Source organism: Aquarana catesbeiana, linkage group LG04, assembly GCF_042186555.1.
Source record: "Aquarana catesbeiana isolate 2022-GZ linkage group LG04, ASM4218655v1, whole genome shotgun sequence".
In the NCBI taxonomy this organism is placed as follows: Eukaryota; Metazoa; Chordata; class Amphibia; order Anura; family Ranidae; genus Aquarana; species Aquarana catesbeiana.
Genome location: NC_133327.1, coordinates 211,499,517 through 211,520,331, shown reverse-complemented (window position 1 = coordinate 211,520,331; position 20,815 = coordinate 211,499,517).

Genomic DNA, 20,815 nt, shown 5'->3' with positions numbered 1-20,815 from the left:
TGCGCCATCATATTGCCACCATCAAAACTGCCCCATCATATTGCCACCATCAAAACAGCCCTATCAGAATTGCCCCATCAAAACTGCCCCATCATATTGCCACAATCAAAACTGCCCCATCATATTGCCATCAAAACTGCCCCATCAGAATTGCCCCATCAAAACTTCCCCATCGGAATTGCCCCATCAAAATTGCCCCATCATATTACCACCATGAAAACTTCCCTTATCAGAATTGCCCCATCAAAACTGCCCCATCATATTGCCACCATCAGAATTGCCAATCAAAACTGCCCCATCAGAATTGCCCTATCAAAACTGCCCCATCAGAATTGCCCTATCAAAACCGCCCCATCATATTGCCACCATCAAAACTGCCCCATCATATTGGCACCATCAAATCTGCCCCCATCATATTGCCATAAAAACTGCCCCATCAGAATTGCCCCATCAAAACTGCCCCATCAGAATTGCCCCATCAAAACTGCCCCATCATATTGCCACCATCAAAACTGCCCCATCAGAATTGCCCCATCAAAACTGCCCCATCATATTGCCACCATCAAAACTGCCCCATCAGAATTGCCCCATCAAAACTGTCCCATCATATCGCCACCATCAAAACTACCCCCATCAAAACTGCTCCCATCAAAACTGCCCCATCATATTGCCACCTTTAAAACTGCTCCATTAAAATTGTCCCCATCAAAACTGCCCCATCATATTGCCACCATCAAAACTGCCCCATCAGAATTGCCCCATCAAAATTGCCCCATCATATTGCCACCATGAAAACTGCCCCATCAGAATTGCCCCATCAAAACTGTCCCATCATATTGCCACCATCTAAACTGCCCCATCAAAATTGCCCCATCATATTCCTCTATTATAAATCAGTACATGGTGTGTCTGTCCCCTCCCCTGGGCTCTCCCATCAGAATTGCCCCATCAAAATTGCCCCATCATATTGCCACCATGAAAACTGCCCCATCAGAATTGCCCTATCAAAACTGCCCCATATATTGCCACCATCAGAATTTCCCCATCAGAATTTCCCCATCATATTGCCACCATCAAAACTGCCCCATCAGAATTGCCCAATTAAAACTGCCCCATCATATTGCCACCATCAAAACTACCCCCATCAAAACTGCCTCCATCAAAACTGCCCCATCATATTGCTACCTTTAAAACTGCTCCATTAAAATTGTCCCCATCAAAACTGCGCCATCATATTGCCACCATCAAAACTGCCCCATCATATTGCCACCATCAAAACTGCCCCATCAGAATTGCCCCATCAAAACTGCCCTATCATATTGCCACAATCAAAACTGCCCCATCATATTGCCATCAAAACTGCCCCATCAGAATTGTCCCATCAAAACTTCCCCATCAGAATTGCCCCATCAAAATTGCCCCATCATATTACCACCATGAAAACTGCCCCATCAGAATTGCCCCATCAAAACTGCCCCATCATATTGCCACCATCAAAACTGCCCCATCAGAATTGCCCATCAAAACTGCCCCATCAAAATTGCCCTATCAAAACTGCCCCATCAGAATTGCCCTATCAAAACTGCCCCATCATATTGCCACCATCAAAACTGCCCCATCATATTGGCACCAACAAAACTGCCCCCATCATATTGCCACCATCAAAACTGCCCCATCAGAATTGCCCCATCAAAGCTGCCCCATCAGAATTGCCCCATCAAAACTGCCCCATCATATTGCCTCCATCAAAACTGCACAATCAGAATTGCCCCATCAAAACTGCTCCATCATATTGCCACCATCAAAACTGCCCCATCAGAATTGCCCCATCAAAACTGCCCCATCATATTGCCACCATCAAAACTACCCCCATCAATACTGCCCCCATCAAAACTGCCCCATCATATTGCCACCTTTAAAACTGCTCCATTAAAATTGTCCCCATCAAAACTGCGCCATCATATTGCCACCATCAAAACTGCCCCATCATATTGCCACCATCAAAACTGCCCCATCAGAATTGCCCCATCAAAACTGCCCCATCATATTGCCTCCATCGAAACTGTCCCATCATATTGCCACCATCAAAACTGCCCCATCATATTGCCATCAAAACTGCCCCATCAGAATTGCCCCATCAAAACTGCCCCATCATATTGCCACCATCAAAACTGCCCCATCAGAATTGCCCCATCAAAACTGCCCCATCATATTGCCACCATCAAAACTGCCCCATCAGAATTGCCCCATCAAAACTGCCCCATCATATTGCCACCATCAAAACTACCCCCATCAAAACTGCTCCATCATATTGCCACCTTTAAAACTGCTCCATTAAAATTGTCCCCATCAAAACTGCCCCATCATATTGCCACCATCAAACTGCCCCATCAGAATTGCCCCATCAAAACTGCCCCATCATATTGCCACCATCAAAACTGCCCCATCAGAATTGCCCCATCAAAACTGCCCCATCAGAATTGCCCTATCAAAACTGCCCCATCATATTGCCACCATCAAAACTACCCCCATCAAAACTGCCCCATCATATTGCCACCTCTAAAACTGTTCCATTAAAATTGTCCCCATCAAAACTGCACCATCATATTGCCACCATCAAAACTGCCCCATCATATTGCCACCATCAAAACTGCCCCATCAGAATTGCCCCATCAAAACTGCCCCATCATATTGCCACCATCAAAACTACCCCCATCAAAACTGCCCCATCATATTGCCACCTCTAAAACTGTTCCATTAAAATTGTCCCCATCAAAACTGCACCATCATATTGCCACCATCAAAACTGCCCCATCATATTGCCACCATCAAAACTGCCCCATCAGAATTGCCCCATCAAAACTGCCCCATCAGAATTGCCCCATCAAAACTGCCCCATCATATTGCCACCATCAAAACTGCCCCATCAGAATTGCCCCATCAAAACTGCCCCATCATATTGCCATCAAAACTGCCCCATCAGAATTGCCCCATCAAAACTTCCCCATCAGAATTGCCCCATCAAAACTGCCCCATCATATTGCCACCATGAAAACTGCCCCATCAGAATTGCCCCATCAAAACTGCCCCATCATATTGCCACCATCAAAACTGCCCCATCAGAATTGCCCCATCAAAACTGCCCCATCAGAATTGCCCTATCAAAACTGCCCCATCAGAATTGCCCTATCAAAACTGCCCCATCAGAATTGCCCTATCAAAACTGCCCCATCATATTGCCACCATCAAAACTGCCCCATCATATTGGCACCATCAAAACTGTCCCCATCATATTGCCACCATCAAAACTGCCCCATCAGAATTGCCCCATTAAAACTGCCCCATCATATTGCCACCATCAAAACTGCCCAATCAGAATTGCCCCATCAAAACTGCTCCATCATATTGCCACCATGAAAACTGCCCCATCAGAATTGCCCCATCATATTGCCACCATCAAAACTACCCCCATCAAAACTGCCTCCATCAAAAGTGCCCCATCATATTGCCACCTTTAAAACTGCTCCATTAAAATTGTCCCCATCAAAACTTCGCCATCATATTGCCACCATCAAAACTGCCCCATCATATTGCCACCATCAAAACTGCCCCATCAGAATTGCCCCATCAAAACTGCCCCATCATATTGCCTCCATCTAAACTGTCCCATCATATTGCCACCATCAAAACTGCCCCATCATATTGCCATCAAAACTGCCCCATCAGAATTGCCCCATCAAAACTGCCCCATCATATTGCCACCATCAAAACTGCCCCATCAGAATTGCCCCATCAAAACTGCCCCATCATATTGCCACCATCAAAACTGCCCCATCATAATTGCCCCATCAAAACTGCCCCATCATATTGCCACCATCAAAACTACCCCATCAAAACTGCCCCATCAGAATTGCCCTATCAAAACTGCCCCATCATATTGCCACCATCAAAATTGCCCCATCAGAATTGCCCAATTAAAACTGCCCCATCATATTGCTACCATCAAAACTACCCCCATCAAAACTGCCCCATCAAAACTGCCCCATCATATTGCCACCATCAAAACTGCCCCATCAGAATTGCCCCATCAGAATTGCCCTATCAAAACTGCCCCATCATATTGCCACCATCAAACTGCCCCATCAGAATTGCCCCATCAAAACTGCCCCATCATATTGCCACCATCAAAACTGCCCCATCAGAATTGCCCCATCAGAATTGCCCTATCAAAACTGCCCCATCATATTGCCACCATCAAAATTGCCCCATCAGAATTGCCCAATTAAAACTGCCCCATCATATTGCTACCATCAAAACTACCCCCATCAAAACTGCCCCATCATATTGCCACCTCTAAAACTGCTCCATTAAAATTGTCCCCATCAAAACTGCGCCATCATATTGCCACCATCAAAACTGCCCCATCATATTGCCACCATCAAAACTGCCCCATCAGAATTGCCCCATCAAAACTGCCCCATCATATTGCCACAATCAAAACTGCCCCATCATATTGCCATCAAAACTGCCCCATCAGAATTGCCCTATCAAAACTGCCCCATTATATTGCCACCATCAAAACTGCCCCATCAGAATTTCCCTATCATATTGCCACTATCAAAACTGCCCCATCAGAATTGCCCCATCAAAACTGCCCGATCATATTGCCGCTATCAAAACTACCCCCATCAAAACTGCCACCATCAAAACTGCCCCATCATATTGCCACCATCAAAACTGCCCCATCATATTGCTACCATCAAAACTGCCCCATCAGAATTGCCCCATCAAAACTGCCCCATCATATTGCCACAATCAAAACTGCCCCATCATATTGCCATCAAAACTGCCCCATCAGAATTGCCCTATCAAAACTGCCCCATTATATTGCCACCATCAAAACTGCCCCATCAGAATTGCCCCATCAAAACTGCCCCATCATATTGCCACCATCTAAACTGCCCCATCAAAACTGCCCCATCATATTCCTCTATTATAAATCAGTACATGGTGTGTCTGTCCCCTCCCCCGGGCTCTGTAATCAGAGCTGAGATGCTCCAGCCACCTCCCCCCTGTGTATAACAGAAGCTTTGGTAACCATGGCAACAAAAGCAACACAGTACACTCTGTTTAATGGCTAAAATTTCCTCAAATGAGCACTAAACAAACAGCTTTTTCACAAAAACTGTAAAAGATATCAAACTGAAAAGATATAGCCAGATAGCTGAATATTTTGTGAACATTTTAAAGTTTGTTTGGCGTCTGTAGGTGAAAGTATGAAGGAGCTGAAACTTTTGGGAACAGAAGAAGATTTTAAGGATCTTAAGCATGCTCCCTTTGACTTCAATGTTAAAAAAAAGTGTTAAAAAGCTTAATATTTTAAAAAGTATAAATAGTAGAAAAAAAGTTGAAAAAGTCCCATCATCAGCTGAAAGAGACGAACATTTTAAAACTACCCCCATCAAAACTGCCCCATCATATTGCCACCTTTAAAACTGCTCCATTAAAATTATCCCCATCAAAACTGCCCCATCATATTGCCACCATCAAAACTGCCCCATCAAAACTGCCCCATCATTTTGTCACCATCAAAACTGCCCCATCATAATTGCCCCATCAAAACTGCCCCATCAGAATTGCCCTATCAAAATTGCCCCATCATATTGCCACCATCAAAACTGCCCCATCAGAATTTCCCCATCATATTGCCACCATCAAAACTGCCCCATCAGAATTGCCCCATCAAAATTGCCCGATCATATTGCCGCTATCAAAACTACCCCCATCAAAACTGCCCCATCATATTGCCACCATCAAATCTGCCCCATCAGAATTGCCCCATCAGAATTGCCCTATCAAAATTGCCCCATTATATTGCCACCATCAAAACTGCCCCATCAGAATTTCCCTATCATATTGCCACTATCAAAACTGCCCCATCAGAATTGCCCCATCAAAACTGCCCGATCATATTGCCGCTATCAAAACTACCCCCATCAAAACTGCCACCATTAAAACTGCCCCATCATATTGCCACCATCAAAACTGCCCCCATCAGAATTGCCCCATCAAAACTGCCCCATCAAAACTGCCCCATCATATTGCCACCATCAAAACTGCTCCATTAAAATTGTCCCCATCAAAACTGCCCCATCATATTGCCACCATCAAATCTGCCCCATCAGAATTGCCCCATCAGAATTGCCCTATCAAAACTGCCCCATCATATTACCACCATCAAAACTGCCCCATCAGAATTTCCCCATCATATTTCCACAATCAAAACTGCCCCATCAGAATTGCCCCATCAAAACTGCCCCATCATATTGCCACCATCAAAACTGCCCCATCAGAATTTCCCCATCAAAACTGCCCCTTCAAATCTGCCCCATCAGAATTGCCCTATCTAAACTGCCCCATCATATTGCCACCATCAAATCTGCCCCATCAGAATTGCCCCATCAAAACTGCCCCATCATATTGCCACCATCTAAACTGCCCCATCAAAACTGCCCCATCATATTCCTCTATTATAAATCAGTACATGGTGTGTCTGTCCCCTCCCCTGGGCTCTGTAATCAGAGCTGAGATGCTCCAGCCACCTCCCCCCCATGTATAACAGAAGCTTTGGTAACCATGGCAACAAAAGCAACACAGTACACTCTGTTTAATGGCTAAAATTTCCTGAAATGACCACTAAACAAACAGCTTTTTCACAAAAACTGTAAAAGATATCAAACTGAAAAGATAAAGCCACATAGCTGAATATTTTGTGAACATTTTAAAGTTTGCTTAGTGTATGTAGGTGAAAGTATGAAGGAGCTGAAACTTTTCGGAGCGGAAGAAGATTTTAAGGATCTGAAGCATGCTCCCATTGTCTTCAATGTTAAAAAAAGTGTTAAAAAGCTTAATATTTTAAAAAGTATAAATAGTAGAAAAAAAGTTGAAAAAGTCCCATCATCAGCTGAAAGAGACAAACATTTTAAAACTACCCCATCAAAACTGCCCCATCATATTGCCACCTTTAAAACTGCTCCATTAAAATTGTCACCATCAAAACTGCCCCATCATATTGCTACCATCAAAACTGCCCCATCAGATTGCCCAATCAAAACTGCCCCATCATATTGCCACCATCAAAACTGCCCCATCAGAATTGCCCCATCAAAACTGCCCCATCAGAATTGCCCTATCAAAACTGCCCCATCATATTGCCACCATCAAAACTGCCCCATCAGAATTGCCCCATCAAAACTGCCCCATCAGAATTGCCCTATCAAAACTGCCCCATCATATTGCCACCATCAAAACTGCCCCATCAGAATTACCCCATCAAAACTGCCCCATCATATTGCCACCATCAAAACTACCCCCATCAAAACTGCCTCCATCAAAACTGCCCCATCATATTGCCACCTTTAAAACTGCTCCATTAAAATTGTCCCCATCAAAACTGAGCCATCATATTGCCACCATCAAAACTGCCCCATCATATTGCCACCATCAAAACTGCCCCATCAGAATTGCCCCATCAAAACTGCCCCATCATATTGCCTCCATCTAAACTGCCCCATCATATTGCCACCATCAAAACTGCCCCATCATATTGCCATCAAAACTGCCCCATCAGAATTGCCCCATCAAATCTGCCCCATCAGAATTGCCCCATCAAAACTGCCCCATCATATTGCCACCATCAAAACTGCCCCATCAAAACTGCCCCATCATATTGCCACCATCAAAACTACCCCCATCAAAACTGCCCCATCATATTGCCACCTTTAAAACTGCTCCATTAAAATTGTCCCCATCAAAACTGCCCCATCATATTGCCACCATCAAAACTGCCCCATCAGAATTGCCCCATCAAAACTGCCCCATCATATTGCCACCATGTATGAAGGAACTGAAACTTTTGGGAGCGGAAGAAGATTTTAAGGATCTGAAGCATGCTCCCGTTGACTTCAATGTTAAAAAAAGTGTTAAAAAGCTTAATATTTTAAAAAGTATAAATAGTAGAAAAAAAGTTGAAAAAGTCCCATCATCAGCTGAAAGAGACGAACATTTTAAAACTACCCCCATCAAAACTGCCCCCATCAAAACTGCCCCATCATATTGCCACCTTTAAAAGTGCTCCATTAAAATTGTCCCCATCAAAACTGCCCCATCATATTGCCACCATCAAAACTGCCCCATCAGAATTGCCCCATGAAAACTGCCCCATAATATTGCCACCATCAAAACTGCTCCATCAGAATTGCCCCATCAAAACTGCCCGATCATATTGCCACCATCAAAACTACCCCCATCAAAACTGCCTCCATCAAAACTGCCCCATCATATTGCCACCTTTAAAACTGCTCCATTAAAATTGTCCCCATCAAAACTGTGCCATCATATTGCCACCATTAAAACTGCCCCATCATATTGCCACCATCAAAACTGCCCCATCAAAACTGCCCCATCAAAACTGCCCCATCATATTGCCACCATCAAAACTGCCCCATCATATTGGCACCATCAAAACTGCCCCATCAGAATTGCCCCATCAAAACTGCCCCATCAGAATTGCCCCATCAAAACTGCTCCATCATATTGCCACCATCAAAACTGCCCCATCAGAATTGCCCCATCAGAATTGCCCTATCAAAACTGCCCCATCATATTGCCACCATCAAAATTGCCCCATCAGAATTGCCCAATTAAAACTGCCCCATCATATTGCCACCATCAAAACTACCCCCATCAAAACTGCCCCATCATATTGCCACCTCTAAAACTGCTCCATTAAAATTGTCCCCATCAAAACTGCGCCATCATATTGCCACCATCAAAACTGCCCCATCATATTGCCACCATCAAAACTGCCCCATCAGAATTGCCCCATCAAAACTGCCCCATCATATTGCCACAATCAAAACTGCCCCATCATATTGCCATCAAAACTGCCCCATCAGAATTGCCCTATCAAAACTTCCCCATCATATTGCCACCATCAAAACTGCCCCATCAGAATTGCCCCATCACAACTGCCCCATCATATTGCCACCATCTAAACTGCCCCATCAAAACTGCCCCATCATATTCCTCTATTATAAATCAGTACATGGTGTGTCTGTCCCCTCCCCCGGGCTCTGTAATCAGAGCTGAGATGCTCCAGCCACCTCCCCCCTGTGTATAACAGAAGCTTTGGTAACCATGGCAATAAAAGCAACACAGTACACTCTGTTTAATGGCTAAAATTTCCTCAAATGAGCACTAAACAAACAGCTTTTTCACAAAAACTGTAAAAGATATCAAACTGAAAAGATATAGCCAGATAGCTGAATATTTTGTGAACATTTTAAAGTTTGTTTGGCGTCTGTAGGTGAAAGTATGAAGGAGCTGAAACTTTTGGGAACAGAAGAAGATTTTAAGGATCTGACGCATGCTCCCTTTGACTTCAATGTTAAAAAAAAAGTGTTAAAAAGCTTAATATTTTAAAAAGTATAAATAGTAGAAAAAAAGTTGAAAAAGTCCCATCATCAGCTGAAAGAGACGAACATTTTAAAACTACCCCATCAAAACTGCCCCATCATATTGCCACCTTTAAAACTGCTCCATTAAAATTATCCCCATCAAAACTGCCCCATCATATTGCCACCATCAAAACTGCCCCATCAAAACTGCCCCATCATTTTGTCACCATCAAAACTGCCCCATCATAATTGCCCCATCAAAACTGCCCCATCAGAATTGCCCTATCAAAATTGCCCCATCATATTGCCACCATCAAAACTGCCCCATCAGAATTTCCCCATCATATTGCCACCATCAAAACTGCCCCCATCAGAATTGCCCCATCAAAACTGCCCCATCAAAACTGCCCCATCATATTGCCACCATCAAAACGGCTCCATTAAAATTGTCCCCATCAAAACTGCCCCATCATATTGCCACCATCAAATCTGCCCCATCAGAATTGCCCCATCAGAATTGCCCTATCAAAACTGCTCCATCATATTACCACCATCAAAACTGCCCCATCAGAATTTCCCCATCATATTGCCACAATCAAAACTGCCCCATCAGAATTGCCCCATCAAAACTGCCCCATCATATTGCCACCATCAAAACTGCCCCATCAGAATTTCCCCATCAAAACTGCCCCTTCAAATCTGCCCCTTCAAATCTGCCCCATCAGAATTGCCCTATCAAAACTGCCCCATCATATTGCCACCATCAAAACTGCCCCATCATATTGCCACCATCAAAACTGCCCCATCAGAATTGCCCCATCAAAACTGCCCCATCATATTGCCACCATCTAAACTGCCCCATCAAAACTGCCCCATCATATTCCTCTATTATAAATCAGTACATGGTGTGTCTGTCCCCTCCCCTGGGCTCTGTAATCAGAGCTGAGATGCTCCAGCCACCTCCCCCCCATGTATAACAGAAGCTTTGGTAACCATGGCAACAAAAGCAACACAGTACACTCTGTTTAATGGCTAAAATTTCCTGAAATGACCACTAAACAAACAGCTTTTTCACAAAAACTGTAAAAGATATCAAACTGAAAAGATAAAGCCAGATAGCTGAATATTTTGTGAACATTTTAAAGTTTACTTGGTGTATGTAGGTGAAAGTATGAAGGAGCTGAAACTTTTGGGAGCGGAAGAAGATTTTAAGGATCTGAAGCATGCTCCCATTGTCTTCAATGTTAAAAAAAAGTGTTAAAAAGCTTAATATTTTAAAAAGCATAAATAGTAGAAAAAAGGTTGAAAAAGTCCCATCATCAGCTGAAAGAGACGAACATTTTAAAACTACCCCCATCAAAACTGCCCCATCATATTGCCACCTTTAAAACTGCTCCATTAAAATTGTCACCATCAAAACTGCCCCATCATATTGCTACCATCAAAACTGCCCCATCAGATTGCCCAATCAAAACTGCCCCATCATATTGCCACCATAAAAACTGCCCCATCAGAATTGCCCCATCAAAACTGCCCCATCAGAATTGCCCTATCAAAACTGCCCCATCATATTGCCACCATCAAAACTGCCCCATCAGAATTACCCCATCAAAACTGCCCCATCATATTGCCACCATCAAAACTACCCCCATCAAAACTGCCTCCATCAAAAGTGCCCCATCATATTGCCACCTTTAAAACTGCTCCATTAAAATTGTCCCCATCAAAACTGAGCCATCATATTGCCACCATCAATACTGCCCCATCAGAATTGCCCCATCAAAACTGCCCCATCATATTGCCTCCATCTAAACTGCCCCATCATATTGCCACCATCAAAACTGCCCCATCATATTGCCATCAAAACTGCCCCATCAGAATTGCCCCATCAAATCTGCCCCATCAGAATTGCCCCATCAAAACTGCCCCATCATATTGCCACCATCAAAACTGCCCCATCAAAACTGCCCCATCATATTGCCACCATCAAAACTACCCCCATCAAAACTGCCCCATCATATTGCCACCTTTAAAACTGCTCCATTAAAATTGTCCCCATCAAAACTGCCCCATCATATTGCCACCATCAAAACTGCCCCATCAGAATTGCCCCATCAAAACTGCCCCATCATATTGCCACCATGTATGAAGGAGCTGAAACTTTTGGGAGCGGAAGAAGATTTTAAGGATCTGAAGCATGCTCCCGTTGACTTCAATGTTAAAAAAAGTGTTAAAAAGCTTAATATTTTAAAAAGTATAAATAGTAGAAAAAAAGTTGAAAAAGTCCCATCATCAGCTGAAAGAGACGAACATTTTAAAACTACCCCCATCAAAACTGCCCCCATCAAAACTGCCCCATCATATTGCCACCTTTAAAACTGCTCCATTAAAATTGTCCCCATCAAAACTGCCCCATCATATTGCCACCATCAAAACTGCCCCATCAGATTGCCCCATCAAAACTGCCCCATAATATTGCCACCATCAAAACTGCCCCATCAGAAATGCCCCATCAAAACTGCCCCATCAGAATTGCCCTATCAAAACTGCCCCATCATATTGCCACCATCAAATCTGCCCCATCAGAATTTCCCCATCATATTGCCACCATCAAAACTGCTCCATCAGAATTGCCCCATCAAATATGCCCGATCATATTGCCACCATCAAAACTACCCCCATCAAAACTGCCTCCATCAAAACTGCCCCATCATATTGCCACCTTTAAAACTGCTCCATTAAAATTGTCCCCATCAAAACTGTGCCATCATATTGCCACCATCAAAACTGCCCCATCATATTGCCACCATCAAAACTGCCCCATCAGAATTGCCCCATCAAAACTGCCCCATCAAAACTGCCCCATCATATTGCCACCATCAAAACTGCCCCATCATATTGGCACCATCAAAACTGCCCCATCAGAATTGCCCCATCAAAACTGCCCCATCAGAATTGCCCCATCAAAACTGCCCCATCAGAATTGCCCCATCAAAACTGCCCCATCATATTGCCACCATCAAAACTGCCCCATCAGAATTGCCCCATCAAAACTGCCCCATCATATTAACACCATCAAAACTACCCCCATCAAAACTACCCCCATCAAAACTGCCCCATCAAAACTGCCCCATCATATTGCCACCTTTAAAACTGCTCCATTAAAATTGTCCCCATCAAAACTACCCCATCATATTGCCACCATCAAATCTGCCCCATCAGAATTGCCCCATCAGAATTGCTCTATCAAAACTGCCCCATCATATTGGCACCATCAAAACTGCCCCATCAGAATTGCCCCATCAAAACTGCCCCATCAGAATTGCCCCATCAAAACTGCCCCATCATATTGCCACCATCAAAACTGCCCCATCAGAATTGCCCCATCAAAACTGCCCCATCATATTGCCACCATCAAAACTGCCCCATCAGAATTGCCCCATCAAAACTGCCCCATCATATTAACACCATCAAAACTACCCCCATCAAAACTGCCCCATCAAAACTGCCCCATCATATTGCCACCTTTAAAACTGCTCCATTAAAATTGTCCCCATCAAAACTACCCCATCATATTGCCACCATCAAATCTGCCCCATCAGAATTGCCCCATCAGAATTGCTCTATCAAAACTGCCCCATCATATTGCCACCATCAAAACTGCCCCATCAGAATTTCCCCATCATAGTGCCACAATCAAAACTGCTCCATTAGAATTGCCCCATCAAAACTGCCCCATCATATTGCCACCATCAAAACTGCCCCATCAGAATTTCCCCATCAAAACTGCCCCATCAGAATTGCCCCATCAAAACTGCCCCATCATATTGCCACCATCTAAACTGCCCTATCAAAACTGCCCCATCATATTCCTCTATTATAAATCAGTACCTGGTGTGTCTGTCCCCTCCCCTGGGCTCTGTAATCAGAGCTGAGTTGCTCCAGCCACCTCCCCCCCTGTGTATAACAGAAGCTTTGGTAACCATGGCAACAAAAGCAACACAGTACACTCTGTTTAATGGCTAAAATTTCCTGAAATGACCACTAAACAAACAGCTTTTTCACAAAAACTGTAAAGATATGAAACTGAACAGATAAAGCCAGATAGCTGAATATTTTGTGAACATTTTAAAGTTTGTTTGGCATATGTAGGTGAAAGTATGAAGGAGCTGAAACTTTTGGGAGCGGAAGAAGATTTTAAGGATCTGAAGCATGCTCCCATTGACTTCAATGTTAAAAAAAGTGTTAAAAAGCTTAATATTTAAAAAATTTTAAATAGTAGAAAAAAAGTTGAAAAAGTCCCATCATCAGCTGAAAGAGACGAACATTTTAAAACTACCCCCCATCAAAACTGCCCCATCATATTGCCACCTTTAAAACTGCTCCATTAAAATTGTCCCCATCAAAACTGCCCCATCATATTGCCACCATCAAAACTGCCCCATCAGATTGCCGCATCAAAACTGCCCCATCATATTGCCACCATCAAAACTGCCCCATCAGAATTGCCCCATCAAAACTACCCCATCAGAATTGCCCTATCAAAACTGCCCCATCATATTGCCACCATCAAAACTGCCCCATCAGAATTGCCCCATCAAAACTGCCCCAACATATTGCCACCATCAAAACTGCCCCATCATATTGCCACCATCAAAACTGCCCCATCATATAGCCACCATCAAAACTGCCCTTATCAGAATTGCCCCATCAAAACTTCCCCATCATATTGCCACCATCTAAACTGCCCCATCAAAACTGCCCCATCATATTCCCCTCCCCCAGGATCTGTAATCAGAGCTGAGATGCTCCAGCCACCTCACCCCCTGTGTATAAAAGAAGCTTTGGTAACCATGGCAACAAAAGCAACACAGTACACTCTGTTTAATGGCTAAAATTTCCTGAAATGACCACTAAACAAACAGCTTTTTCACAAAAACTGTAAAAGATATTAAACTGAAAAGATAAAGCCAGATAGCTGAATATTTTGTGAACATTTTAAAGTTTGGCGTCTGTAGGTGAAAGTATGAAGGAGCTGAAACTTTTGGGAGCGGAAGAAGATTTTAAGGATCTGAAGCATGCTCCCATTGACTTCAATGTTAAAAAAAGTGTTAAAAAGCTTAATATTTAAAAAGTATAAATAGTAGAAAAAAAGTTGAAAAAGTTCCATCATCAGCTGAAAGAGACGAACATTTTAATAGTTGAATGGTTTTAATAGCTAAAAGTATGCAGAAGTTACGCAAAGCCAAAAAACGTACGGAATAAAATTAAATAATAATAAAATTAAAAATAAATAAAATCGAATAACAATAGTGGGACTGCTAAAGCAGTCCCACTAAAAATGCAATTCCTGGGGAAAATGCATGGGAATGCTGAATAGCTGAATTGCTAAAGGCCCCAATCAAAACTGCCCCATCATACTGCCATCAAAACTGCCCCATCAGAATTCCCCCATCAAAATTGTCCCCATCAAAACTGCCCCATCATATTGCCACAATCAAAACTGCACCATCAGAATTGCCCCATCAAAACTGCCCCATCATATTGCCACCATCAGAATTACTCCATCAGAATTGCCCCATCAAAACTGCCCCATCATATTGCCACCATCAAAACTGCCCCATCATATTGCCACCATCAAAACTGCCCCATCATATTCCTCTATTATAAATCAGTACATGGTGTGTCTGTCCCCTCCCCTGGGCTCTGTAATCAGAGCTGAGATGCTCCAGCAACCTCCCCCACCGCCCATTACTGTGTATAACAGAAGCTTTGGTAACAATGGCAACAAAAGCAGCACAGTACACTCTGTTTAATAGCTAAAATTTCCTGAAATGACCACCAAACAAACAGCTTTTTCACAAAAATTGTAAAAGATATCAAACTGAAAAGATATAGCCAAATAGCTGAATATTTTGTGAACATTTAAAAGTTTGTTTGGGGTCTGTAGGTGAAAGTATGAAGGAGCTGAAACTTTTGGGAGCGGAAGAAGATTTTAAGGATTTGAAGCATGCTCTCATTGACTTCAATGTTAAAAAAAAGTGTTAAAAAGCTTAATATTTTAAAAAGTATAAATAGTAGAAAAAAAGTTGAAAAAGTCCCATTATCAGCTGAAAGAGATGAACATTTTAATAGTTGAATGGTTTTAATATCTGAAAGTATGCAGAAGTTACGCAGAGCCAAAAAACGTACGGAATAATAAACTAGAAAATGCATTTCCTGGGGAAAATTCGTGGGAATGCTGAATAGCTGAATTGCTAAAACTGCCCCAATCAAAACTGCCCCATCATATTGTAACCATTAAAACTGCCCCATCAGAATTGCCCCATCAAAACTGCCCCATCAGAATTGCCCCATCAAAACTGCCCCATCAGAATTGCCCCATCAAAACTGCCCCATCATATTGCCACCATCAAAACTGGCCCATCAGAATTGCCCCATCATATTGCCACCATTAAAACTGCCCCATCAGAATTGCCCCATCAAAACTGCCCCATCATATTGCCACCATCAAAACTGCCCCATCAGAATTGCCCCATCAAAACTGCCCCATCATATTGCCACCATCAGAATTGCCCCATCAAAACTGCCCCATCAAAACTGCCCCAACATATTGCCACCATTAAAACTGCCCCATCATATTGCCACCATCAAAACTGCCCCATCATATTGCCACCATCAAAACTGCCCCATCATATTGCCACCATCAAAACTGCCCCATCAGAATTGCCCCATCAAAACTGCCCCATCATATTGCCACCATCTAAACTGCCCCATCAAAACTGCCCCATCATATTCCTCTATTATAAATCAGTACATGGTGTGTCTGTCCCCTTCCCCAGGATCTGTAATCAGAGCTGAGATGCTCCAGCCACCTGTCCCCCTGTATATAACAGAAGCTTTGCTAACCATGGCAACAAAAGCAACACAGTACACTCTGTTTAATGGCTAAAATTTCCTGAAATGACCACTAAACAAACAGCTTTTTCACAAAAACTGTAAAAGATATCAAACTGAAAAGATAAAGCCAGATAGCTGAATATTTTGTGAACATTTTAAAGTTTGGCGTCTGTAGGTGAAAGTATGAAGGAGCTGAAACTTTTGGGAGCGGAAGAAGATTTTAAGGATCTGAAGCATGCTCCCATTGACTTCAATGTTAAAAAAAGTGTTAAAAAGCTTAATATTTAAAAAGTATAAATAGTAGAAAAAAAGTTGAAAAAGTCCCATCATCAGCTGAAAGAGACGAACATTTTAATAGTTGAATGGTTTTAATAGCTAAAAGTATGCAGAAGTTACACAGAGCCAAAAAACGTACGGAATAAAATTAAATAATAATAAAATTAAAAATAAATAAAATCGAATAACAATAGTGGGACTGCTAAAGCAGTCCCACTAATAAATAAAATCGAATAACAATAGTGGGACTGCTAAAGCAGTCCCACTAAAAATGCAATTCCTGGGGAAAATGCATGGGAATGCTGAATAGCTGAATTGCTAAAAAGGCCCCAATGAAAACTGCCCCCATCATACTGCCATCAAAACTGCCCCATCAGAATTGCCCCATCAAAATTGTCCCCATCAAAACTGCCCCATCATATTGCCACAATCAAAACTGCCCCATCAGAATTGCCCCATCAGAATTGCCCCATCAAAACTGCCCCATCATATTGCCACAATCAGAATTACCCCTTCAGAATTGCCCCATCAAAACTGCCCCATCATATTGCCCCATCAAAACTGCCCCATCAGAATTGCCCCATCAAAACTGCCCCATCAGAATTGCCCCATCAAAACTGCCCCATCATATTGCCACCATCAAAACTGCCCCATCAGAATTGCCCCATCATATTGCCACCATCAAAACTGCCCCATCAGAATTGCCCCATCAAAACTGCCCCATCATATTGCCACCATCAAAACTGCCCCATCAGAATTGCCCCATCAAAACTGCCCCATCATATTGCCACCATCAGAATTGCCCCGTCAAAACTGCCCCATCAAAACTGCCCCAACATATTGCCACCATTAAAACTGCCCCATCATATTGCCACCATCTAAACTGCCCCATCAAAACTGCCCCATCATATTCCTCTATTATAAATCAGTACATGGTGTGTCTGTCCCCTCCCCTGGGCTCTGTAATCAGAGCTGAGATGCTCCAGCCACCTCCCCCCCATGTATAACAGAAGCTTTGGTAACCATGGCAACAAAAGCAACACAGTACACTCTGTTTAATGGCTAAAATTTCCTGAAATGACCACTAAACAAACAGCTTTTTCACAAAAACTGTAAAAGATATCAAACTGAAAAGATAAAGCCAGATAGCTGAATATTTTGTGAACATTTTAAAGTTTACTTGGTGTATGTAGGTGAAAGTATGAAGGAGCTGAAACTTTTGGGAGCGGAAGAAGATTTTAAGGATCTGAAGCATGCTCCCATTGTCTTCAATGTTAAAAAAAGTGTTAAAAAGCTTAATATTTTAAAAAGCATAAATAGTAGAAAAAAGGTTGAAAAAGTCCCATCATCAGCTGAAAGAGACGAACATTTTAAAACTACCCCCATCAAAACTGCCCCATCATATTGCCACCTTTAAAACTGCTCCATTAAAATTGTCACCATCAAAACTGCCCCATCATATTGCTACCATCAAAACTGCCCCATCAGATTGCCCAATCAAAACTGCCCCATCATATTGCCACCATAAAAACTGCCCCATCAGAATTGCCCCATCAAAACTGCCCCATCAGAATTGCCCTATCAAAACTGCCCCATCATATTGCCACCATCAAAACTGCCCCATCAGAATTACCCCATCAAAACTGCCCCATCATATTGCCACCATCAAAACTACCCCCATCAAAACTGCCTCCATCAAAAGTGCCCCATCATATTGCCACCTTTAAAACTGCTCCATTAAAATTGTCCCCATCAAAACTGAGCCATCATATTGCCACCATCAATACTGCCCCATCAGAATTGCCCCATCAAAACTGCCCCATCATATTGCCTCCATCTAAACTGCCCCATCATATTGCCACCATCAAAACTGCCCCATCATATTGCCATCAAAACTGCCCCATCAGAATTGCCCCATCAAATCTGCCCCATCAGAATTGCCCCATCAAAACTGCCCCATCATATTGCCACCATCAAAACTGCCCCATCAAAACTGCCCCATCATATTGCCACCATCAAAACTACCCCCATCAAAACTGCCCCATCATATTGCCACCTTTAAAACTGCTCCATTAAAATTGTCCCCATCAAAACTGCCCCATCATATTGCCACCATCAAAACTGCCCCATCAGAATTGCCCCATCAAAACTGCCCCATCATATTGCCACCATGTATGAAGGAGCTGAAACTTTTGGGAGCGGAAGAAGATTTTAAGGATCTGAAGCATGCTCCCGTTGACTTCAATGTTAAAAAAAGTGTTAAAAAGCTTAATATTTTAAAAAGTATAAATAGTAGAAAAAAAGTTGAAAAAGTCCCATCATCAGCTGAAAGAGACGAACATTTTAAAACTACCCCCATCAAAACTGCCCCCATCAAAACTGCCCCATCATATTGCCACCTTTAAAACTGCTCCATTAAAATTGTCCCCATCAAAACTGCCCCATCATATTGCCACCATCAAAACTGCCCCATCAGATTGCCCCATCAAAACTGCCCCATAATATTGCCACCATCAAAACTGCCCCATCAGAAATGCCCCATCAAAACTGCCCCATCAGAATTGCCCTATCAAAACTGCCCCATCATATTGCCACCATCAAATCTGCCCCATCAGAATTTCCCCATCATATTGCCACCATCAAAACTGCTCCATCAGAATTGCCCCATCAAATATGCCCGATCATATTGCCACCATCAAAACTACCCCCATCAAAACTGCCTCCATCAAAACTGCCCCATCATATTGCCACCTTTAAAACTGCTCCATTAAAATTGTCCCCATCAAAACTGTGCCATCATATTGCCACCATCAAAACTGCCCCATCATATTGCCACCATCAAAACTGCCCCATCAGAATTGCCCCATCAAAACTGCCCCATCAAAACTGCCCCATCATATTGCCACCATCAAAACTGCCCCATCATATTGGCACCATCAAAACTGCCCCATCAGAATTGCCCCATCAAAACTGCCCCATCAGAATTGCCCCATCAAAACTGCCCCATCAGAATTGCCCCATCAAAACTGCCCCATCATATTGCCACCATCAAAACTGCCCCATCAGAATTGCCCCATCAAAACTGCCCCATCATATTAACACCATCAAAACTACCCCCATCAAAACTGCCCCATCAAAACTGCCCCATCATATTGCCACCTTTAAAACTGCTCCATTAAAATTGTCCCCATCAAAACTACCCCATCATATTGCCACCATCAAATCTGCCCCATCAGAATTGCCCCATCAGAATTGCTCTATCAAAACTGCCCCATCATATTGGCACCATCAAAACTGCCCCATCAGAATTGCCCCATCAAAACTGCCCCATCAGAATTGCCCCATCAAAACTGCCCCATCAGAATTGCCCCATCAAAACTGCCCCATCATATTGCCACCATCAAAACTGCCCCATCAGAATTGCCCCATCAAAACTGCCCCATCATATTGCCACCATCAAAACTGCCCCATCAGAATTGCCCCATCAAAACTGCCCCATCATATTAACACCATCAAAACTACCCCCATCAAAACTGCCCCATCAAAACTGCCCCATCATATTGCCACCTTTAAAACTGCTCCATTAAAATTGTCCCCATCAAAACTACCCCATCATATTGCCACCATCAAATCTGCCCCATCAGAATTGCCCCATCAGAATTGCTCTATCAAAACTGCCCCATCATATTGCCACCATCAAAACTGCCCCATCAGAATTTCCCCATCATAGTGCCACAATCAAAACTGCTCCATTAGAATTGCCCCATCAAAACTGCCCCATCATATTGCCACCATCAAAACTGCCCCATCAGAATTTCCCCATCAAAACTGCCCCATCAGAATTGCCCCATCAAAACTGCCCCATCATATTGCCACCATCTAAACTGCCCTATCAAAACTGCCCCATCATATTCCTCTATTATAAATCAGTACCTGGTGTGTCTGTCCCCTCCCCTGGGCTCTGTAATCAGAGCTGAGTTGCTCCAGCCACCTCCCCCCCTGTGTATAACAGAAGCTTTGGTAACCATGGCAACAAAAGCAACACAGTACACTCTGTTTAATGGCTAAAATTTCCTGAAATGACCACTAAACAAACAGCTTTTTCACAAAAACTGTAAAGATATGAAACTGAACAGATAAAGCCAGATAGCTGAATATTTTGTGAACATTTTAAAGTTTGT